The sequence below is a fragment of the Heterodontus francisci genome, chromosome 7 (genome assembly GCF_036365525.1).
Source record: "Heterodontus francisci isolate sHetFra1 chromosome 7, sHetFra1.hap1, whole genome shotgun sequence".
Lineage (NCBI taxonomy): Eukaryota > Metazoa > Chordata > Chondrichthyes > Heterodontiformes > Heterodontidae > Heterodontus > Heterodontus francisci.
This window is the reverse complement of record NC_090377.1, coordinates 28,523,942-28,549,280: the sequence shown is the minus strand read 5'-3', so window position 1 is coordinate 28,549,280 and position 25,339 is coordinate 28,523,942.

Genomic DNA, 25,339 nt, shown 5'->3' with positions numbered 1-25,339 from the left:
GATCCAGGATCATCTTATGACACTTCTGCTACTAACAGTGGCTGTTAATGCAACCCAGGCCTGCTTTGTCTGTCTGGGTGACCTCCTCTGGCCATCTTGCGGGCCGACTACTTCCTTCCTCTACCCTATGGCCTCCAGCATCACTTCCAGGTCATTGCCAGGAAAACAAGGGGCAGCCATGCCCCAGGTTCCAGGCCTCCAGCTCTCCTGAGACATCCTGCAATATAGTGATGCAGCCCAAAACTCAATGACAGTCTTCTGTCTCCTCTTACAGTACTCAAGTGGCAACCACAGTAACGGCTGCCGTGGAGAGTTTAACTCAGGACTGCACTTCAGTTGACCTGCCTCCATTTCCACCCCCGCAAGCACTAATTGGCCACCAAACCCATTTCCATGGCAGCTAAGTATTATATATTGTTATACTATCTGTAAAGTGCTAGTGCTATGACCAGGTGAGAAAGGTGTCTAGGGGTCTTTCTCAGCCTTCATCTGGTCTTATTGTAACAGAGTTTTAATTTTAAATACACTGTGTTTTAGCTCCCCCTTGGTGAATCCTTGTTCACCGCTTTCCAATTATAAGGCAAAGAAACCAGCACAGCAGATTTTCTCAGGTTTAGAGAAGAAAAGTGAAATTTTATTAAACTTAAACTCTAATTCAGTTAACGCCTACGCATATACGTTGCGCCCCATGCTAGCATGCATACATGATAAGCACATTCAAATAGAGACAGAAAAAATAAAGTTGAGAGGTTTGAGGCAATATCAGAAGAGTTTCTTGTTACTGTGCTTTGAGCTCACTGTAGTCCTTGATTGTAGGTAGATCTTGCTTTTCATTGGGGCCCAGAATTCTTCTTAAACCTTGTTCACTGTAGGAGACTTTTCTCTCTTGGGGTTCCTGTGTCTTCAATGGATTCCAAAGCTGGTAAGAAAGAGATGAGCAGACAGGAGAGAGATGTTCTCAGTCCAGAACCATAGTGCTTTCTGAGTTCAAATTCTCTGTGGCAAGTTCAAATTCAAAAACCTCCAACAGCTAGTTAGTCATGTGACTAAACTGGTCTGATCACGTCTGTTTGTGTATTCGGCCATTTTAGCAGTTAACCTGGAATGCTAGCCTCTCCACCTTCAATGTCTGGTAATTAAAAGTCCATTGGGGATTAAATTGGAGCAGGGCGTGATCCTTCTGTACTGTCTGTTACTATGCAAATGTCTTTCCAGTCAAGGGTCTGGTGATTTTTTTTAAACAAGTTCTTTCTTTACTCCAGTAACAGTTTAAAAATCAATGTCCATGTGGCGAAATATATGTGCCTCATTCTTGGCAGGCGGGGGTCTGCATGACACAAGGAACTAATTAGTTAGAAACTAGTTGTTATGTGTAAGTCTTCCAGTGGGGCCACATTCATGCCTGCACTGGAGAGTCATAGGATATGTTTCACAAAACCAGTTTATCAGTGCTACAGCAGGCAGCATGGTGGCTGAACAAATAAATGAAAAGCTCAAGCCTTTCCAAGTATAACGTGTGATTATTTCCAACATCTGGGAACCAGAAAACAACAAGAAGACGTAACATTGTGGCAGTGAGTGTCTGTGAGTAAACCTAGAACATTTTAAAAGAACTAGATTGGGAAAATTGATCCAAATTAGTGCCAGAGAGAGAGAAAGAAAAACTGAGTGACTCGTACGAAAACGAAAAACGAAATGTCAGCCGGGACAGGAATGAATGCACAGCTACAGCTCATAATGAATTGGGAAGCTGATGATGTCGCAGAGGCATTTGAGAAGTTTAAACAAAAGTGCAGATTGACATTCAATAGTTTCCTAAAAGGCACTAATGAAGAGGAGAGGGTCAGTTATATCCTTCTGTGGGCTGGAGATAAAGGATTAAATTTATTTAACAGCTGGGACCTAAGTTAAGAGGACAGCAGAAACCCAGACAAAATTTTTGAAAGATTCAGCACCCATCTCCAGCTAAAATCAAATCATCGTATATACCGATATGAATTTCAGGGCCTTAGAAAGGAACTAGTTGAGCCTGTTGGCAATTTTGGAACAAGATTGAAAAATGAAGCCAGAAAATGTAAATTTAAGGACACAGATGAACGGCTGATAGATCAACTCATTTGGGGTTCTGCACATCCTGAAGTACAGAAAACTCTAATCGGAAAGGAAAAGCTCACAATATCACAGGCTGTAGGCACTGCCAGAGCACATGAAACCACGAGCAGACAGATGAAGACACTGACTACCTAAATGGCTAGCCTTCAGTTAAGTCAAGAGAAGGCATCAGGGTTGATGCAGTGAAACAACAATGAAAGATTGTACACCAGACAGAGAGAAAAATATGCAGGAGCTGTGGACGACCACATGAATTGACAGACAGAAGAAAATGTCCCACATATGGATCAATCTGCAGAGCTTGCGGAAAGACCAGTCACTGGGAAAAGATGTGCAGAACAATGCAAGAAGGTGGCAGACAAGTCACCAGAGTGAATGAGTAGTGAAAGAAACCAAAACATCCATACCCTGGAAGATGATGATGGGTTTGAGAACATGATAGACATAGGAACCATACAACTGCACAAAATGTCTGGATGTGACAGTCCCCAGAGAAAATAAATTCACATCCATTCAGATCAGGAAGAGGGTGAGAAACAAGCCCACAATGATAAATCTGAATGTGAAGATTGATACTGGAGTGCAAAATAACATCATCCCGCTCAAACTACACCAGAAGGTCTTTCCTGAAAATTTGGAGGAAAATGGTTGTCCAAGGAAAGGTGCTGTGAAACCAAATGACATCATGCTAACAGCGTACGGGGGAACTAAGATTCGACAGCTAGGAACAACCCAAATCAGAGGGACACACAAAGGAAAAAATATTAACTGTATGTTCTATGTCACTGAAACAGATGGTCCAGCTATCCTGGAGTTGAGCAGTTGTGAAGAGCTGCAGGTTATCTCAGTAAACCATGAGGTTAAGGAGGTGACACTGAGGGTTGAAGACAGTACACCCATTGAAAAGCACCCTCCAATCAGAAGCAAAGAAGATCTGGTACAAATGTACCCGGAGCATTTTGATGTGACGGTTGGATGCTTTGAAGATTTTGAGTATCAGATCACTATTGACCCAGCGATGAAACAAGTGATTCATTCCCCATCTAAAGTGCCAGTAGAACTAAAAGGAAAGCTTGAAAGAGAGCTCCAAGAAATGGAAGAAAAGAAGATGATTGCCAGCATCACAGAGCCTACAGATTGGGTAAATTCTACTGTGATGACAGAGAAGCCAATTGGACGGCTAAAAGATTTCCTAGATCCCAAAGATCTTAACCAAGCAATAAAGAGGGATCACTAGCCTATTCCAACATTGGAAGAAATCACACCAGCACTGGTAGGGATAAAAGTTTTCAGCAAGCTTGATGCCAGAATTGGCTACTGAAATGTGAAGTTAGACACAGAATCTTCACTGTTGACAACATTCAACACACCCTTTGGACAGTACAAATTCCTATGTCTACCCTTTGGCCTCAAAGTGAGCCAGGATGTGTTCCAACAAAAAGTAGACGAGACATACAGGGGATGTAAAGGAGCAGTCGGCATAACAGATGATATCCAGATATATGGTGTAGATGGAAAAGATCATGATAACCATCTACATGAATCCATGGAGAGAACCAGGAAAGCTGTAATTATGCTAAATGCAGACAAATGCATTGTGAAAGTGACAGAATGCCAGTTCTTCGGAATGGTGTACACACCTGACGGAGTCAAGCCGAGTCCTGAAAGAACCTCAGCCATCTCTGGGAAGGATGCCCCAAGAAATAAGAGAGAGTTGAGAAGTTTCCTTGGTTTGATACAATACATGAGCTCCTTTATTCCGCACATGTCAGAACACACAGCAAACCTGCGGGAGCTGATGAAAGAAGATGTAGAGTACCAGTGGTCTGAGTCACATGACAGGAGTTTCAACAAACTCAAAAAGGTAGTATGCAAGGAGACAAGTCTGTCGTACCACAACAGAAGGAAACCTGTCACTCTGCAAGTAGCTGCTTCCACAAAAGGACTGGGAGCAGCCCGGGTACATGAGGGAAAGCCAATAGCACTCGCATCCAAAGCTCTAACATCAGCTGAGACAAGATATGCCAACATAGAGAGAGCGCTTTTGGCAGTTGTGTATGGATGTGAGAAGTTCCACACATATCTCTATGGGAGAAAGTTCACAGTGGAGAGTGATCATCGTCCACTGGAGCAGATCTACAAGATAAATCTATGTAAAGCACCAGCAAAACTGCAAAGGTTACTCTTGAGACTTCAGAGTTACATTTTCACTCTGAAATATAAGCCAGGAAGAAAAATGGTGGTGGCAGACACCCTATCTCTGTTGTCACCACAGGAGAAACATGAGATAGAAGATCTAGGTATAAAGATTCATCATCTAATGAATGTAACACCACCGAAACTGAGTCAAATTAGAGATGAAACCAGCAAAGACGAGGAGTTACAGATGTTATCTCAGCAAGATCCAGGGATGGCCTGATAAGATACAGCACACACAGCCAGCAATACGGCAGCACTGGTCTATCAGAGATGACATCACACTAGAGGACGGTGTTCTGTTGGCTGGATCCAGAATAATCATACCCAAAACAATGCAGGAAGAACTTCTCCAAAAGATACATGAAGGCCACAGGGGAATGGAGAAGTGTAAGCTCAGAGCTAAATCAGCTGTGTACTGGATAGGCATATACAAAGACATTGAAAATATGGTGTCTACATGCAATGTATGCCAGAAGTACAGAATCACACAGCAAAATGAGGAGATGATAGCTATTGAAGTACCACCCAGACCATGGCATACTGTAGGAGTCGATTAATTCACACATAATCAAGAATGGTATCTCATAGTCGCAGACTACTAATCAAAATTCCCTTTTATCCGGAAGATAAAAGACTTGAGAGCCACAGCAATAATCTCAGCAGTACGAGTTCTGTTTGCTGAGCAAGGGATTCCTGAAAGGCTAATATGTGACAATGACACCCAATTTACATCCAGAGAATTTAAATAATTCACTGACCAGTAAGGGTTCAACATCATCACCTCATCACCACACTACCCACGAGGACACGGGTTTATAGAAAGACACATCCAGATGGTGAAAAGAATACTTGTGAAATGCCAAGAAATGAAGGAAGACCCAAACCTGGCCTTATTGTCACTCTGATCCACACCCCTCATGGCTGACATGAAATCACCTGCAGAGCTGTTGAATGGAAGAAAATATAAGACAACTCTGCCAAGCAAAATACATCACAATAAAAGAAAAATACTGCGTATGCTGGAAATCTGAAATAAAAACAAGAAATGCTGGAACCACTCAGCAGGTCTGGCAGCATCTGTGGAAAGAGAAGCAGAGTTAACGTTTCGGGTCAGTGACCCTTCTTCGGTTCCGAAGATAACACTTCAACAAGTATGCTAAATCCCAACCCAAGCTGTTGAAAGGACAAACTGTCCATGTACAGGATCCAATCATGAAAACCTGGAGCGCAGCAAAAGTTGTTGGTGAAGCTGAGACTCCAAGAGCATACATCACTGAGACCGAAACCAGCAACCAAATGAGAAGGAACAGAATCCATTTCGACCTACACCTGAGCTGGAACAATGGAAAAGACCATCAACAACACCGGAAACATCACTATCCAGCGAGACAACATTAACAACATCACCAGCAAGTGACACAACACCGCCTGTACAACGTGCCAACTCACCACTGCGAGCAACAAATGCCAAATCTACAAGATGGAGGCACAACATCTTACCACCCAAGCGATACCGTGAATAATATTTTTTAGAAAAAGAATACATGCTATAAAAGACTCTAAAAAGGGGTTCAAATTATTTCTAAAAGTCAGTTGATAATCTTCTTTAGTTATATTGACAGCTATATTGATATAGAGGCATTATGTTTTCAGAACGAGGGATGTTATATATTTTTATACGATCTGTAAAGTGCTAGGAACTAATTAGCTAGGAACTAGTTGTTATGTGTAAGTGTTCCAGTGGGGCCACATTCACAGCTGCACTGAAGAGTCATGGGAGATGTAACACAAAACCAGTTTCACCAGTCCTACAGCAGGCAACATGGTGGCTGAACAAATAAATTAAAAGCGCCAGCTTTTCCAAGTATAAGGAATGATTATTTCCAATATCTGGGAACCAGAAAACAACAAGAAGACGTAACACTAAGGAGTTGTCCCTTTAGAAATTGTGACTCAATTCTGCTTCCTTCTCCACGCCAGTGCAGGTTCGTGACCCGGAGACAGTCTCAACTTCCATTTCTTGCCCCCAACTTAAAAATGCAGTCCTATGATTCTATGATGGTTTTTCTCACTTACTTCAAACTAGGATAATTGCTTTGAGAAATTTATGTCTACTGTCTAACAGACAACCTGTCCATCTCAGTTTACATAAAAACATTTTTTTTAAGAGTAGTATATCTTTTTGTCATGTAACAGGATGCAAAAATGAATCACATAAGTAAATTGTTTTTTCACAGGGCTCGAATGAATGCTCGCTTACTATCAAGATGTGAGGAGGTATTCAATTTTACCAGTCAACTTTCCATCTCCTTACAACTGCTTGTGAATAAAGCTATCGCAGCAATTATTATTTTAACCCTTAGAGTGCTGTCATCAAATTCACTCATCTGGATGCTGTCAGATTCCAGTGCCAGCTAACAAAAATTGGAAAAGACTTCCTGGTAACACTGAGAACTTTATAAGGACTTCCTTGAGTTTATTACCCTTTTCACATACTTTTTGCAGTGGATATTCTGGAATTTGTTAGTAAATTATGACTGATTTTTGGATTTCAGTGCCACTCAGCTGACCCCTTCACCCTAATCATGTCTGTGATTGAATGTTGCTTAGGTCTGACTACAGACAATGTCGGGACCTCTGTTGCCACCTCAGACATCTTTCTTCCATTGTTTGGAGTACACAAATGTTGTGTACTTAGGTAGAGCAGATAAAGAACAGGAAGAGATGCTACTTCCTTGCTGAGCTCTGGAAATTGAGGACAGGTTGGATAAACGTGGCTTGAATGAAATAAGGGCTGAAAAAAAGAGCAGGAAAATAAGGGAAAATGTTTTTTTTTAAATAGATTTTTGTTTTTATAGTTTGCGGTTAAATCTATGGTAAAAAGTAACTCCTAACAGTTGTGTAGTCTCATTACCATAATATTAGCCTTTATTTCAATGTACAGTGCGTGAGCTGAAAACGAGAAATAAAAAATAGCCATCACTGTTGATTTCCTTCGAACATAGCTGTCAGTCTGTGGTTGTAAGCATTGTTTGCTTAGGAAAATAGATCACTATGCATGTTATAAAGATAAGGCCCACAGGCTGGTGAACTGTTTACCTGGAGCTAGAGCATTATGTATTGCACGAAGATTAGAAAGGATAGTGAGGGGTCAGGCCCAGATCCTGTGTTGGTAATTCTTATAAAGGAATAGGGAGAAATTATATAGGGGACTGAAAAGCCACTTAGTATTGCCTTAAAACTCAAATATAGTGGGTATAAAGTTGTTGTTTTCTGGTATGCTTCAACTTTTTGGGAAAGAAAAGGAGTTCCGATAAAATTGCAGACGATCGACAGCATGGTATCAAAACAACAATGTTACCTTCACAAATATTTGGGAACATTTAAAGAATAAAAAGGACTGACACAGGAGTGATGGACTGCACCTGAATAAAACAGCAACGGCAATTTGCATTAATATAGCACCTTTAAAGTAGTAAAATGTCTCAAGACGCCTCGTTGGAGCTTTAATCACACCAAATTTGACACTGAGCCACATAAGGAGATATTAGACATATTTTAAAGGAGGAGGGAGTATGTAGAGAGGCCAAAAGGTTTAGGAAGGGAATTCCAGAGTCTGGGGGGCTAGGCAGCTGAAGGCTAGCCTGCCAATGGAGGGGAGAAGGAAATCAGGGATGCACAAGAGACCAGAATTGGAGGGATAGAGTTCTTGGGGATTGTAGGGTGGGAGGAGATTACAGAGCTAGAACATAGAAACTTATAAGCAAGATTCAGGCAGAAATTGAGAATCATTGCAATTATATAGGTTGAGGGGGAGAGAATATCAGAACATGTGGAATAAGACTGGGAGTTGGCCATGTGGATCCTAAAACCTGCTCCACCAGGTGGCAAAGTGGAATTGATGTAATTCAACCACAATCATATTGAATGGTGGAGCAGGCTCGAGGGGCTGTATGGTCTACTCGTGCTCCTATTATTTACATTCTTATGTTCTTAACTATAAGCTATTGTTCAATGGCAGTTCTAAATTAAGCATTGTTGTGAAAGCAATCATTTTGACCCATACAGCAGCCACCAAATATTGAGCTGGTTGGTTCTAGTCTGTAGCTATAAGATACACTAACTCAATCTGATATCTATATTCATTTGTAAGGCTTTCAGATAGTGCAGCATCAAAGTTGGTCGCTTGAAAATCTGTACAATCAAATAGATTGTACGATATTAACAAGCTAAAAAATCAAGGATTTGAAAGGTTTAACTGTAGGTCAACACCATAAACAACAAATCTAGATGGTGACCAGACTAACAGATATTTTAGAGATTGGCTACAGCACTAACATCTAAGGGAGGAGGTAGAGGATAATTATTTGAAGTTAGTGTTTAAAAGGACTTTGAAATCTTTGCTCTTCAGCAAAGGTCCTTTTATTGTCTTCAATTCCCTGGTTCTCTTGAAAATCTTGATCATTGAAGCAAAACAGAAATTACATGAGGTAAGGAACTCATCCCCAAGGTAGCGGAATGCCCGGACAGCATGGGTCACTGCAAACACTTTGTAGCTTGCACAGCTGCCTCATGCCGCGTTTCACAACATCCTCACCAGGCTACAGACATAAATCGTTTGTAACATGAAATCAGCTCTGTTCACATTGTAGTTTTCAGTAGTTATCATACTGTTTCCAGCAGTAGGAGGGTCAGTAATTAGAGTATGAAGATTCAGGATAATAGGCAAAAAGTCCAGTGGGGACATGAGGTGAGTTTTTTTACATAGTGTCATTCTAGGCCCCCACCTGCCAAGAATGAGGCACATTAATTTTGTCATGAACATTGATTTTAAACTGTTACTGGAGTGAAGAAAGGACTTTCGTTAAACAGATCAGCCATGTCTGGAAAAGACATTTGCATATTAACAGACGGTGATTGGAAAGAAAAAGGACCATTCCCTGACACATTTAACCCACAATGGACTTTGAGCATCAGGCATTGAAGGCAGGGAAGAACATTCCAGGCCCTGCTAAGATGATACTATCCACAAAGCCAAGATGTGATCAGACCAATTAGTCACATGACTAACCTGCTTGACAACCTGGGTTTTTCTGAATTGTACGAACAGTTTCAACTGAGAGTGTCTGTTTGCTCCTGGACTGAGAAGATCTCTCCTGTCTGCTCCCATCTCTTTCTCACACGAACCCCAAGAGAGAAAAGTCTCCTACAGCGAACAAGGTTTAAGAAGAATACTGGCCCCAACGAAAATCAAGATCTACCTACAATCAGGGACTCTACAGTGAGCTCGAAGAACCGTAACAAAAACTCTTCTGATATTGCCTCCAACTTTTCCACTTTATTTTTATTCTGATCTTTTCTGTCTCTATTTGCATGTGTGTATCACATATGCATGCTAGCATGGGCACGTCGTGTATCTGTAGGCATTAACCGAATTAGAGTTTAAGTTTAATAAATTCCAACTTTTCTTCTTTAAACCTAAGAAAGCCTGTTTGTGCTGGTTTCTTTGCCTTATAATTGGAAAACGGTAAACAAGGATTCATCAAGGGGGAGCTAAAAACAAAGTGTGTTTAAAAATAAAACCCTGTTATGGTAAAAGAAAGTGAAGGCTGAGAAGGACCCTTAGACACATTTCTCACCTGATCGTAACGATAGTGAATTGTTCTGATGTGGAATGCACATCGTGAAAGGGTGGTGCAAGCAAATTTAATATATACTTGAAAAGGAGAAATGTGCAGGGCTATGGGGAAAGAGCAGGGGAATAGAGCCCTCTTTCAAAGAGCTGGCATTGGCATGATGGGCCAAATGGCCTTCTTTATATTGTATGATTCTATGACCAAAATCTCAAATATCTTACTTTATTATGGTTTTACTAAATAAGTTCCATGTATTGAGCATGGGTTTGCATGAAAGGTGAGAAACAATTAAAGACACGACTGTAATTTTCTGAGAACATTGCAGATAGGGAATGAATTGTACACACACCAAGGCCCGTTGAATTTTCCAGGATCAGGCCTGCTTAGAAATGCAGAGTGACCTTCTGACATGTACTATGCTGATAATAGTGGGATTGGAATATTTGGCACAGCTGCTGAGTTTTAATGACCTGCAGAAGCTTAAAATGGGAGGCACTTTTGATTGTGAAAATTCTCTGCACTTAACACAGGATTTGAACAATACAATAGAGGAGTAAGTGAGATGCTGAAATTCTTGATGCACATATAGAGGAGTTACTGCAAAAGGGTGGCAGAGGAAAGTTACTCTTTTTGGTACCTCTGTGCTGAGATTCCTGATATGTAGTTTCAGTGGTTGAAGCTCTGTGGTGGAAATACAAATTTATAAATGTTACCCTTTATGTAAGTAAGAAAAACTGACAAATAGGAATAAGTGTGCATTTCCTTAAGTTTGTCCTTAGGTTAATGTTCAAATCCATACTTATTGGAGACAATTTGCAGTTTGGGCTCAGAAAAGGCAATATTAAGAGTGGCCTCTCATCTGAAACAGGCAGGCGTTGGGGCTGCTGTTCTCAGAACCTTGCCCGAAAAACTTATGTCCTTTTAACTGGTCTCCCTGAAGCTGCAGCCCCATGTTCTTTTACTATCTGGAGGGGTTGTGATAATTGTAAAGATGCCCTTGGGCCGTTTAAATGGCCCAGGACAGGAAATGTAGACTGAGGTTGGACAGGAGCAGTACATTTTGAATGGCACCTCCAGTTTAGTGCTAGGACACGGAAAAGATACAAGTTGTATAACTTCCCAAGGACAGTCCCATTTGCAACACAGCTTTCTCACACATGCAGGCTTTAATCTTTAATACGTTACACTGCCAATTTTGCCTAAAGCCAATTGCACATTTTAGAAATGCAAATTCTCAAGCATAACATTAAGCTGTTGTTAAAGAAGGAATCAATGAATGGACAAAGAATTATGGCGTGGTGGAAAGTTGAAAACCAGCTGATTTGATCTGCTGCTTGTAGAACCTCTGATAAAAGTACAAGCTGTGCATAATGTTCCATGGAAAACTAAACATGGATCAGTCAGGATTCAAATTCATGAAGAAAGCAAATATACAAAAAAAAAAATCACATAAATTTACATTATTAGCTTAATTTAATTCCCTGAGATGTAGGTAGGTAAGAGGCACTACATCGCTATAATTCACCAATCAGTGGGCATTTGGAAGTAATATATAAGATATTTAATAAAGTGAAGAATTTCATTCAGTGGTAGAGTCAGCAGCCTATTCAGTTAAGGGCAATACATGGGAACAGCTTGTGCTGAAATAACTATTAAATTGTTGCATTAGTTACTGTGACGTGGTAAATGAAAAAAAATCAGTTCAACAATTGATTGCCCTACCTGTGGCAGAGACTTTGAAATAGCAGTCTATTTGGGGGAAAACAAATATTCAACTGCAAGAAGATTACATAAAAAACCATATAAATTGAGATCAAGGGCATGACATGCAGTCACAAAGCTACAAAGACTAGTTTGGAATTAATGGGTCTGTAACAGTGGGCTTGATTTTAAGCAGCCCTTGACGTCGGGATCTGTGGCAGGGGTAGGGGGGGTGCCTGAAGATGGCTTTGGATGAGGCCCCCCCACGGACCTCGACGCCACAGCTAGCACGGCGGCGAGGCTCCGTGGCAGCACCCCCGCCGCTGGGCGATGGGACCACAATTTGAATATTTAATTCAATAAAATTAATTAATTTAAATACACTGTCATGCGAGACCCCCAGCTGCCGAAAATGAGGCATATTAATTTCGCAAATGGACATTATCTTTCAAATTGTTGCTGGGAAGAAGAGAAGGCCTGTTACAAGGGCTGCCAGACACTTGCTGGAAGATATTTACATATCAACAGGGACAAGAGAGGTTACTCCCCTTATCCATTTAACCCACAATGGACTTTAAGCACCAGGATTCACCAAGGGGGAGCTAAAAACACGGTGTTAAAAATTAAATCCTGTTACGGTAAGACCAGATGAAGGCTGAGAGGGAACCCCAAACTCTTTTCTTATCTGGTCGTAACACTACTCACTACAATCTTGAGGGTCACGGCGGCTGGCACTCCCGTGCCTTCAGATCCCCATCTGGAGAAACGAGGAGCGAGCCTGGTGGGGAGGGGGGTGGAGGCAAGTTTATCAGTGCAGGGGGGGTGCGGGAAACAGGGTCAAATAAAAGTCAAAGGTGTAGGGGATGGTGGGAAAGGTTGTACATTAAACTTTATACTGTTTGGTGGGGCAAAGGTCAGATGTTAAAGGTATGTGTTTTGGGGGGATAAGAGCAAATAGTTAATGTGATGGTTACGGAGGTGGGGGGGGGGGGTGGGGATGCTGGGAAAGGGGCCTTGGAACTTTATTTATGTAATTCTGGGAGGATATCTCTTGAAAAATGTAAATATCCCGGCAGGGCTGACTACCCTTTAAAAATGACATCAGCGCCTGTGCACAGGCAGCTGACACCATTGCTGGGGCGGACAACCTGCCCCCTTCATGTGATTGGGGGGGGGGGAGGGGTGGGTGCGGGCTATTTAAGTGAGCCGCCATGCTTAAGATTACGGCGACTCTTTGGCTTGCGGCCTGTGCGGGGAGGGGGCCGCCATAGAAACCAGTCCAGAATGTCACGTTACTTCTAAATCAGAGCAGAATTGAGAAATTAGGGTACTGATCTCTAAATGGTCACCATGAGCATCCATTTGCAGTAAATATATATGTAGAGGAAATAAGGAGCTGCACTTTGGATCACAGCTGAATGAGATGAAGTTGAAAGACCAATGTGCCTTCATTAAAAACATTCAGTGATTTAATAGGCAGTTACTCCCTAATAGCATGGTACAAAGATAAATAAATAATACCTTGGAAGAGCAAATACTTCATTCTTGATCTGTCAAAAATTATGCTGGGATTTTATTTTTTATCTCAGTGGGAGATGTCAGGCTTTACGAGATTATTACTTTTACGGCACTCTCTCAAGCTCCCTTTGTCTGCTTCTTCAGCAGGTTAAATCAAGATTCTTTGCTCCAGCTCATTTTTTTCCCCCATTTTATTATTTGTATTCTGACTCACTCTCCCTGCATCCTGCTGGCTTTTAAAACCTAAGCTTTGATTTACATCGCTTTCTCTCAAATACTTTTCAACTGCCGTGATGCTCTGCACTCTGGACCTTGCTGCTGACTCTAGGGTTTCTCAATTTAGGAAAAAGCTGAACAATTGGGCTCGATTTTAAGAGCCCATCACCGATCTGGGTGGCAAGCTCACAAAATGGCAGCGTGCCCATGTGGGCCGCACGCCAACTAGCCGCTGTGATCTTCAGGGCGTCGGCTCATTTGAATAGCCAGGGTGGCCCGCCCTCCCTTCCCCACCAATCACGTAGAGGGAGCGGGCTGTCCATCCCCAGCAATGGCGTCAGCTGCCTGTGTGCAGGCGTTGGCGGCATTTTTAAAGGGCAGCCAGTCCCTCTGGCATATTTAAATTTTTAAAGGAAGAGCCTCCAAAATTAAATAAATAAATTTCTTATGTCCCTTTCCCAACCCCCCCAATAACAATTACAATAACTATTTGTCCTCTCCTCCCAAAACACATACCTTTTACATCTGACCACCCCCCCACCCCCCTCGCCCCAGAAACTGCACAAAGTTTATGGTTCAACCCTTCCCACCATCCCCTACACCCATTACATTTATTTGACCCCTCCCCACCAGTGTGGCACCGCGTTTCCCCGGATGGGGATCTGAAGGTGCAGGAGTGACGGCTGCTGCGCCAAAGATTGCGGGCGGCCCTCAAGATTGGAGGTAAGTGTACTTAAATTTATTAATGTTATTGATTTGCATATTTAAATTGTGGTCCCGTCACCCAGTGATGCGGTGGGAGGGGGTGGGGGGGGGGGGTTGGTGGTGGCGGCTGGCCGCCATGGATCCTCAACGCTGCCGGGTGGATCGGGCTGGGCCCTGCCAGCGCCGAGGTCTGTGACGGGCCTCATCCGGAGCCATCTTCAAACTGCACCCCCCGCCCTCCCCCCGGTATGGATCACGATGTCGAGGGCTTGTCAAAATGCAGTCCTTTGTTTTGTATCCTTTAGGTGAATGACTCACTGTGACATGTTTCACTTTTTAGGCACTTTGTGTAGCAGAAGTGATAGGAAAATGTGATTAAATGTAACATTCGGCATCAGAGGACAGAAGGGAAGGCGTAGGATACCATACAGGTTGTTAAAAAATAATACTGCATTGAGACTATAAAAAGCCCGAGTGGTCATGGACATTTCTCGTTACCACTCAGCTTTTCAGCACAACACTACAGATGCAATGGGGGTTGTTTCAACTTCGAAGGAGTGTAAAACTGGCTGCAGCAGATCGACTTCCCATTATCCATCCCTCCTAATTTTTCTTGCAACTGGCTTCACCACTGCCAGTATATTGCCCCACCAATATTGAAAATTACCCCCAATATATTCAAGGTGGTGTGAGGATCTGGAACGCTCTTTCTGAAGAGGTGGCGGAAGCTGATTCCATAAATAAATTTAAAAGGGAGTTGGACAAGTACTTGAGGATGAGGAACTAACAGGGTTATGGCAAAAAAAGCAGGGATGTAGGACTAAGTACAATGGTTCTTTCAAAGAGCCACCACTGGCACAATGAGCCGAATGGCTTTCTGGGATGCAAGTTTCTATGATTTTAAAAGCAAAGTGATTTATTATGCTGCTGTGACAGGTTGTGCCTTTGACTCACTAAGATGCTAAGATGTCATTTCACACGGTACACTGGAGAATATGATTGCCCTCTTCCCTGTCTCTGATCATAATAGAATGGTTGCTATCACTCACTTTTTGCCCGCTAATAAAAGTGAAAATTGCCCTGTGTTTATCTGCTATTCTCCCTCAATTTCTCTCTCTTTCCTTCTCTTTCAATCTCTTTCTCAACTGGCACATCATTATTATCCCAAGGCACTTCACAAAAGTGTAAGCAAAAACAAAGCCAAATAAAACGATAGTAGAAGGGCTGACCAAAAGCTTGGCCAAGAAGGTGAATTTTAAGAAAAATAAAGGAGGAGGAGAGCTGGCTTTAGGAAGGGAATTATGGAGAAAGGAACCTAAATGTTTGAAAGCACTTTAATGATAAATTTTGAACACTGTGACCCCAAACATTCATGACCTTTTCTGGCATCTGAAGTAGTATTGGAGCATTCATTTGTTGTATGGAAAGCAGTCTCCCAGGAAAGGGGCCATTTGTGCTCCATTCTGTCATCATCTGCCAGATCCGTTAGTAATTGCTTTAGATGGGCAACATTACTATTTTCACATGACCTCAATAAACCCCATATCGACATGTAAATGACCTGACCTGGGAATTTCAACAGGGTCAGCATGTAACTGCGGTAATCCAGAAATCCCACTCTTCCACATTTACAGTGGTGAAGTCGGATTGTGTTTCTTCTGGGGCTCACGTTGACGTTTGCGTTCAGGTTTCTCAGTATGATTTTTCTTCCTAAGAGCAGCTATCAGTACTTGTTCTTTTCCGCTGACAGTATGCAACAGTACAAAAATGTTTTTCCTGTGACCTGGTCACTTAACTGGTTGAATACTTGATTTGCAGTTGATTTTAAATCCTGGGGCTGGCTGACAATAAATGTTACATTTGATGAAATTTTGTCAGATCTCAATCAGGCAACTGGATGGGAGCATTGTGTGAATGTGGGATGTGGTAGTTTACTGATAATATGACTTGTTTGTGTGAAGTGTGTGGCCTACCAGGTGACAATAGACCACCATTATAGTTGAAATAAAGAAGCTATGGCACAGAGTGTTCTACATCCTCCTGACAGTAGGAGTTTGAAGAGTTATGGGCTATATAATTTAAGAAATTCCATTCTTCTTTTTCCAGATCATTGCTTAAAATCCTGTTATTGGGACTCAGGTGCCAGAGCGGAGTGATAGCACCGTGTTCTTATAATGCAAGATACCTCCTTCTCTCGATCTTTGTACCTCATCATCTAAGCTATTGAATAATGTCATCTTTTTTCTTACTCTTTTCAAATACATCTGCACTAAGGCTTCACCTAGATGTATCAATTAAAAAAAAAATCAATATGTATTGAGAAAGCCTTAGCTTTTTTATTCTCTTTCATTTGAATTATGAGTCTTCCTGAAAAGTTGAGATGCTTCTCAGGTCACAGGTGATACACATAGTTGTGTTCAGAGTGAGCAGCACATTTTCAGACCACCGACCCCACCCCCCTCCTCCCCATGCGCTCTGTTGCCTAGAAACGCTAAAAACAATGTTGCTAACAGTAACTGACTTATACTAAATTCAAAATTTGCTGTTTCTGCGCAAGTACCAGACAGGGGTTGAAAGGTAAGTTAGATTTTCAGCAGCTTTAATAGTGAGGTGATAAAAGTGATTTGTGGATGACTTCTGAGTCTGGCCTTGCCATTTCACTGACCCCCCCCCCCCACCGTCCCCCCGCCCCCCCCCCCCCCCCCCCCCTGCCCTAAGCAAAGTAAAAATGGCTGAAAACTGAAGCTTCCACATGTCTCTTTCTGGACTTATGGCAAGTGTTAGCTCCATGAAACTTCAGAGCTTCTGAATTAATTGCATTTTAGATTCAGAATGGAGAAACTATTTGTATAGATTGAAGTGGTCTTCCTTTTAAATTTAGTAATGAAAGGATGAAATTAAATTGAATTAAGTATATCTTGTTGCATCAAATTCTGGCTGTGCAATTGGCAAAATGAACTTTAATATAGATAAGTGTGAGGTGGTACATTTTGGTAGGAAGAATAAGGAGGTCACATACTCCTTGGGAAATAAGTGTCTAAATGGGGTAGAGGAACAGAGGAATCTGGGAGTACAGATACACAAATCACGAGAAGTAACACTGTCGCATATAAAAAAACAAAGCACTGACGTTTATTTCGAGAGAAATAAAATTGAAAAGCAGAGAAGTTATATTAAACTTGTATAGAAGGCTTGGTTAGACTGCACTTGGAGTACTGTGAACAGTTCCAATCTCCACGTTCTAAAAAAGATATAGAGGCACAATGGTGCAAAAAAGATTTAGTAGATTGATACCACAACTGAGAGGTTATACCTATCAAGAAAGATTGAAGAGGTTGGGATTCTTCTCTCTAGGGAAAAGAAGGCTGAGAGGTGACTTGATAGAAGTCTTTAAATTATGGAAGGGTTTGATAGGGTAGACATAGAGACGATGCGGTCAAGACCAGACTAGGGGTCATACATATAAGATAGTCACTAAAAAATCCAATAGGGAATTCAGGAGAAACTTTATGCAGAAAGCAGTTAGAATGTGAAACTTGCTACCACAAGGAATAGTTGAGGTGATTAACATGGATGCATTTAAGTGGAAGCTAGATAAACACACAAGGGAGAATGGAATAAAAGGATATATTGATGGGGTTAGATGAAGATGGGTGTGCAGAGGGTTGGGTGGAGCATATACACTGGCATAGACCTGTTCGGCTGAATGACTTGTTTCTGTGTTTAAATACAATGTAAGACCATGTAATACCACGTAAAATCTATATGCCAGAAAGTTTAGATTTCACACATATTCTGCAGCAATCTTTTTGACTTTTGGTCAAATTATAACAAAAAGAGCAAGCTGATTGAGTTTTTTAATTTCCCTTTTTTGCTCTAAGGGCCACAGGTGTCAAAAAGGGAGTAAAAGTGGAATTACAACCATGGAAATGATAGAGTGGTTAAAAAAGATAAGAGGAAGTTAGTCTAGGGAGGGTGGAAAGAAAAAATCCTTCCAGAACAGATTGAGAGACGGAGATGGGAAGAGCGAAAGGGAATAAGAGTGGTGAGAAAAATAGAGGTTAAAAATAAGGGGCAGTAGAAGGAGTAAATGAGAATTGTGTGGAAAAAGGTGCTATCCCACATCATGTCATAATCAGGTGGTCTGATTAGCAAGTTTGCAGACGACGCTAAGATTGGTGGAGTAGCAGATAGTGAAGGGGACTGTCAGAGAATACAGCAGAATATAGATAGATTGGAGAGTTGGGCAGAGAAATGGCAAATGGAGTTCAATCAGGGCAAATGCGAGGTGATGCATTTTGGAAGATCCAATTCAAGAATGAACTATATAGTAAATGGAAAAGTCCTGGGAAAAATTGATGTACAGAGAGATTTGGGTGTTCAGGTCCATTGTTCCCTGAAGGTGGCAACGCAGGTCAATAGAGTGGTCAAGAAGGCATACGGCATGCTTTCCTTCATCGAACGGGGTATTGAGTACAAGAGTTGGCAGGTCATGTTACAGTTGTATAGGACTTTGGTTCGGCCACATTTGGAATACTGCGTGCAGTTCTGGTAGCCACATTACCAAAAGGATGTGGATGCTTTGGAGAGGGTGCAGAGGAGGTTCACCAGGATGTTGCCTGGTATGGAGGGCGCTAGCTATGAAGAGAGGTTGAGTAGATTAGGATTATTTTCATTAGAAAGACGGAGGTTGAGGGGGGACCTGATTGAGGTGCACAAAATCATGAGAGGTATAGACAGGGTGGATAGCAAGAAGCTTTTTCCCAGAGTGGGGGATTCAATTACTAGGGGACACGAGTTCAAAGTGAGAGGGGAAAAGTTTAGGGGGGATATGCGTGGAAAGTTCCTTACGCAGAGGGTGGTGGGTGCCTGGAACGCGTTGCCAGCGGAGGTGGTAGATGCGGGAACGATAGCGTCTTTTAAGATGTATCTAGACAGATACATGAATAGGCAGGAAGCAAAGAGATACAGACCCTTAGAAAATAGGCGACAGGTTTAGATAGAGGATCTGGATCGGCGCAGGCTTGGAGGGCCGAAGGGCCTGTTCCTGTGCTGTAATTTTCTTTGTTCTTTGTTCTTTTGTCACGTAATCTGAGAGAACTGGGGCATAATTTCCCAAATTACAATTGAAAGGTACCCAAGCCACTTGTATGGTGGGCCTATATAGACGTTGGAAAGGGCAGAGAGGAGATTTTCTCGAATGGTGTTGGGAATGTGGGATTTCAGTTCTGTAGAGAAGCTAGCGAAGCTGGGATTTTTCGTCTTTGAGCAGTGAAGGTTAAGGGGAGAATTAATAGAGATGTTCAAAATTATAAAGGACTGTGATAGAGCAAATAAGGAGAGTCAATAATCAGAGCACACAGATTTAAAATAATTGGCAAAAAGAACCAAAGGGAACATGAGAAGGAATTTACCAACATACGAACATATGAATTAGGAGCATGGCTGATCTGATTGTAACCTCAACTCCACATTCCTGCCTACCCCAATAACCTTTCACCCCCTTGCTTATCAAGAATCTATCTACCTCTGTCTTAAAAATATTCAAAGACTCTGCTTCGACTGCCTTTTGAGGAAAAGAGTTCCAAAGACTCACGACCTCCCTGAGAGAAAACATTTCTCCTCATCTCTGTCTTAAATGGGCGACCCCTTATTTTTAAACAGTGAACCCTAGTTATAGATTCTCCCACAATCTTTCAACATCCACCCTGTCAAGTTGTATGTTTCAATCAAGTCGCCTATTACTCTTCTAAACTCCAGCTGATACAAGCTTAGCCTGTCCAACATTTACTCAATTTGTTTACGCAGTGAGTTGTTATGATCTGGAATGTACTGCCTGAAAGGGTGGTGGAAACAGTTTCAATAATAATTTTCAAAGGTAATTGGATATATAATTGAAAAGGAAAAAAATTGCAGGAAAGAATGGTAAAGCAGGACTAATTGGATAGCTCTGTCAAAGAGCCAGCATATGTATAATGGGGTGAATGACCTCCTGTGTATGATTCTATAACTTTATTTGATAACTTACTATGGGTGTTATCGATGCCTTATTTCATTGTCAGTATCAATGGCGTAACTTTATTCAATGTTAATAGAAGAAATAACAGTATGATATGTGATATTGTTGTTTGGTTTCATTATGCTGGTCTTTTATCCTTGCATTTAGTTTCACTGAGGTCTGCTCCTTTAAACTGGTACATGGCATACTGAGACCTATGTAGGTCTCACTATAATCCATGATCATTCTTCAACTCCACCTAATTACAACTGTCAAAGTAAATAAATAGCCAAATTCTTACCCAAGAGAAGGAAAGATGATAGCCTAGTGAATATGGGTCTCGGCCCCAGAAAATGTTATTAATAATTCATATAAATTCTCCCAGGTTCTTTGATTCTAAAATAAGTCAAACCACAGAGTATCCAAATGGTTACAGAATATTTACAGGTTATTCAATGGAATTTTTCTCCGAACGCCCACAGTACATTTTATTTTTGTATTTGTTTCATGTCTAATTTAACTTTTTCAAGTCCAGTGGCATTTCTCATGGATTGACAGAATTGGATTATATAAACACTGTTACAGACAGCTGGGATATGATAAGGATGGTTTGCCCTTTTTCACCTTTCAACTGACTGAAGACAGTGTTTTTTTAAAATGTATTTTACCCTGAGCGTCTTAAATGGTTAAGAACAGACAACTGACAGGTTTTCTCATAAGTTTAAAAGAAAGCTAAATGTTTATTATACAACACCCGAAATATACACAACACCCATGCTCACACTCATACAGATACACACACACTCAAGAAAAGATTGAACTTATAAAGACAACATGCATTAGGTCTGATGATTTGAAAGAGTCCTCTGTTAAACTTGTGTTTCCCTGGGTTGAAGACTTGGAATGGTGCAGGCCCGTATTCTTTTCCCTTGTTCACTGAAAAAAGACTTGGGAGGTTTAGTAAGATGGATGCACTGCTTCAAACTGCTTTTGTGCTGGTATGATTTCTCACATAGGGAGTTCAAGGTCAAACTCCAGTCAATGCCTACATATAGTTCAAAGCTGGTAATATTAAGCAGGGTCCTGTCTCTTGGATGGTATCAATAATTCTATTCAATTTCTCCTCATTGGATAGTCCTCTCATCCAGGAATCAGTCTAGTGAATTATTGATGCACCCCCTCTAAGGCAAGTATATCCTTCTTCATGTTAAGGGACCAAAACTATACTCCAGATGTGATCTCACCAAAGCCCTATATAATTGCAGCAAGACTTACTTCCTCTTACACTCCAACCCCTTGCAATAAAGGCGAATGAACCATTTGTCTTCCTAATCGTTTGCTATACCTGCAAGCTAACTGATTTGTGTATAAGGACACCCAAATCCCTCTGCACACCAGCATTAACTAGTCTCCCAGCTTCTAAAAGAAATTCTGTTTTTCTATTCTTCAACCGAAGTGGAAAATATCATATTTCCCCACATTATACTCCATCTATCACCTTACAGGAATCTAAGAGCAGCAATAAAAGCCCTGAAATCCAGAAAGGAATAAAAAGTCATTTAACTTAATTCAGTTGCCTTAAAGCAATGGGTTGGGACATAGGCCTTTATTCAGATCTTTTTTTTGAGTTTCACACTGAATGTTGCCTCGTTAGCCTTTTGGGACTGTTAACCTTTTGCAATTGTTCATCAGCTTTTCCAAGTTTTATCAGTTGGCACGTATGGAACTTGGTTAACAGAGCACATGGACACCACCTAGCCCAGTTAATCATCCTAAATAATACAAACCATGAATTGTTCAGATAATCTTTGTTCATTTTATCCACAAAATTAATAAATTAGCTGCTTTACACGATCGATTTCTCTACAGAGCCCAGAACATCTTGATGACCCAGTGGAGTTGATTTTAATTTGTATTACTTGGGTTAAAGGGGTGGCAATGACCTCAAAATGGGGTCAGGAGCCTTAATGCCCTGTAATGTCAGCGATGTGGCGGGCAACATTTTGAAAGGGGGCTAACTCGGGGCACCCAAAGTGCCTGCTTGTTTCAGGCTGTAGGTACATTTCAATCTACAAAACAGGGGCCTAGGACCCAAATTGCCATTTTAGGTTGGAAACAGTCTGAGCGTGCGCAATGCACAATCCGATCATTTCCACGGATGCTGGAACAGAAAAGGCCCAGGCAAAGTAAATTTTGATATTATCTTTGTGGAGCAGGAGTGTTGTTCAGGCCTCCACAAAAATAATCCGTGCCACTACCTCGGGACAAGCCCCTCCATGATTGCGACCCCCGTCCCACCCCCTCCAGTCCACTCTTGCCTTTCTGCTGTTGGTAGGCTAGCAGCATCGGGATTTCCATTTGATGTCTTGCATCTTGCCGGCCTGCTGTTAATGAAGCCACAGATTAAAACCATTGTCGCTTCTTCACTTTGGAATTGGGTGACTGATCAGCACGCTCAAATCAGTCACTCACTCAAAACTCAAATGCGAACCCAAGCAGCAACAGTTACCAAAATACATTTGTTTCAGGAGGCTCTTAAACATTTGTTGCAACACCAATAGCAAACAAGAGATGGCAGCTCCAAGCTCTAATTTTCATTAATAGTGCTGGTACCATGGGGATAAATACTACACAAATGATAGAAGATGTGATTTCATATTTGTGTTTCTTGTGTGTAATACTGTGCCTGTGCTACTGGCAATGTACAATATAAAGGAACATGCTGCTGCCATAGACTGAAGTTTTTTTTATGGGGACACCACATAAGCACAAAGGAGCCATCTCTCTTTTCCCTTGTTCTGATGAAAAGTCATTGACCTGAAACATTGGGCTGAATTTTACACTGCGCCCAACGGGTTGGATGGTGGCGTTGGGCGGGGGGGGTGGCGGGGGCTGCGTAAAATTGAGCAGCAGGGTCCGGGAGGCGGAAGCGGGGCAGACAAGTTTACAGTGCTGGGTGGGGGTGGAAAAAGACCCTCCCGCCCGAGGCCAATCAAGGCCCTTAGGTGGCCACTTAACAGCCACTTAAGGGCCCTTGCCCGCCTCCATGGGTATTTTATCTGTGGCAAGTGGGTGTGCTGGGGACGTGAAAGGCTGCCCAGCGATAGTTGCCGGCTTTTCCTCGCCCTGGGTGATTGGGGGCATGGCAGTCGGGCACAGGGTGCCCGATTGAGGGCCGTCCTGCCTCCCATCCCACCCCAGGGACACAAGACACCCCCCTCCCCCCAAACGACCACTCCAGCTTCACCAGGTAAGGACCGATCCCCCTGGTGAGGCATGTCCCTACTCACCTTCCCTCCTCGATCCATGGCGTCGGCTGGGCTGCACCTTCAGCAGTGGCCACCGCTCCCGGCGGTCCTGCTGGGACTAGGCGCTGCTGGGATTAAGAGCTGCCGTCCCGCTGATTGGCCGGCAGCTCACTGAGGCGGGACCTCCTCCCTCAAGTGGGTGGAAGTTTCGCCTTGGGACAATTAAAGCCTGGGGACCCGTAAAATACGGGACGGATCCCCGGGCTAGGCGGAAGCGGGTTCACCAACAACTTTCATGTCGGAGTCCGGCTCCCGTCCATCCACCGTAAAATTATGGCCATTGACTCTGCTTCTCTCTCCACAGATGCTGCCTGACCTGCTGAGTATTTCCAGCATTTTCTGTTTTCTCTTTTTCTTTTGATTGTTAAAATGGTTATTAGGTCTTCCCATACATATTAAAGATATTCACAATAGACAATAATGACATGATATTTCTAGCAATTTTTAAATGACCTTTTTTTGACTCTCCTTTTCCTATTATTCTCTCATCCCTAACTTGCATTTTTGTGATGTTAAATTGTGTGATATCAGGATACGTTTGTTATACATAACTACCACATAGCACCGTACTAATTGGTTCACAAGTTGTTCAAACTTCCTATTTATTTCCATGGGATCTTGCTCCAGTGCTTCATTGATTTGTTTCTTTTCAGAATTCAATTACGAAGGCAAATGATTATTCATTCTGGAATATTGTTAACTCTCATTTTTCTTTTCCCATTTACTTTGTTGTTTTCTTGCTTCCCTTCCACCAATTGCATATCCTCTCCTAAAGTACGGTTGTCACAGACAGAAGACCTTATCCCAGGTCTCGACCCATGCTGCTGTTTGGCTAAGCACCAAGGTGTGTGCAACGTCCATCGGCTTTGGCCTAGTGTCTGTGTTAGCTTGGTCCAGTGTTAGTACTGCTGCCTCCAACTCAGAAGATTATAAGTTATATAATCTAGTTGAGGGAGTGCTGCATTGTTGGAAGTGCTGTCTTTCACCTAAGATATTAAACTGAAGACCTGTCTTGCCTGTTGAGGTGGATATAAAAGCTCTCACGGTATTATAAGCACCACAACAACAAAAACTTGAATTTATGTTTTTTTTATTCGTTCGTGGGATGTGGGCGGCATGGGCATGGTCAATCAGCAAGCCGGCAGCTCTTAGTCCCAGCAGCGCCACCGGGAATAACGGAAAAGGGGTAAGTTTTTGGGTCCTCGCCGGGGGTGATGGTGAGGCAAGGGTGGTCGATTGGTGGAACAGGGGGTGTGTTTAGCATTGGGGGTGGTTGGGGCAATGGGGATGGCCCTCTGCCCTCTGGTTGGTGCCTGATCAGATGTCCCCCCCCACCCCCACCACCAGGCCGGCAGAAGGCCGCCTACGTTTAACAGGCGTCTTTCCTTGGGCCTGGGCCTCTTCCCTGCCAATGGTAAAATCTCCACTTAAGGGCCTTGATTGGTATGGGGTGGGCGGGCCATTTCCCACCGCCGCTGCTCCTCGTAAAACGGAGGCGGAGGCAGGAGCAGGTTGGGAAGAGTCCCCCGAGCCTCCCACCTCATTTTACGCCCCCCACCCCACCACCAACCCACTCTTGGTGAGGGGAGGGAGCATAAAATTCCAGCCATTGTCTCCCTCCAACAATTACATTTAATTTATTTAATTTGTTTTGCAGCATTGGAAGTCATGTCTGAAACACCCTTTGTATTTGAATTTAGTTGTCCATAATATTATCTATTTTCAGTTGTGTTAATGCTTCAACTTCCAATATCAATAATACAGAGGTCAAATTGATTAACTGATTAATGATGTACTTTGGAAAGAACCATGGAGAAAACTGATTGAAAGAAAGAAAGAACCTGCATTAATATCAATGATTGACTTGTTGGGTGGTGTAACCAAGGGGTCATTAGCATTCGCATTCATTGTCCACGCTGGGGTAATAGCGGGAGACCCCATAGCCA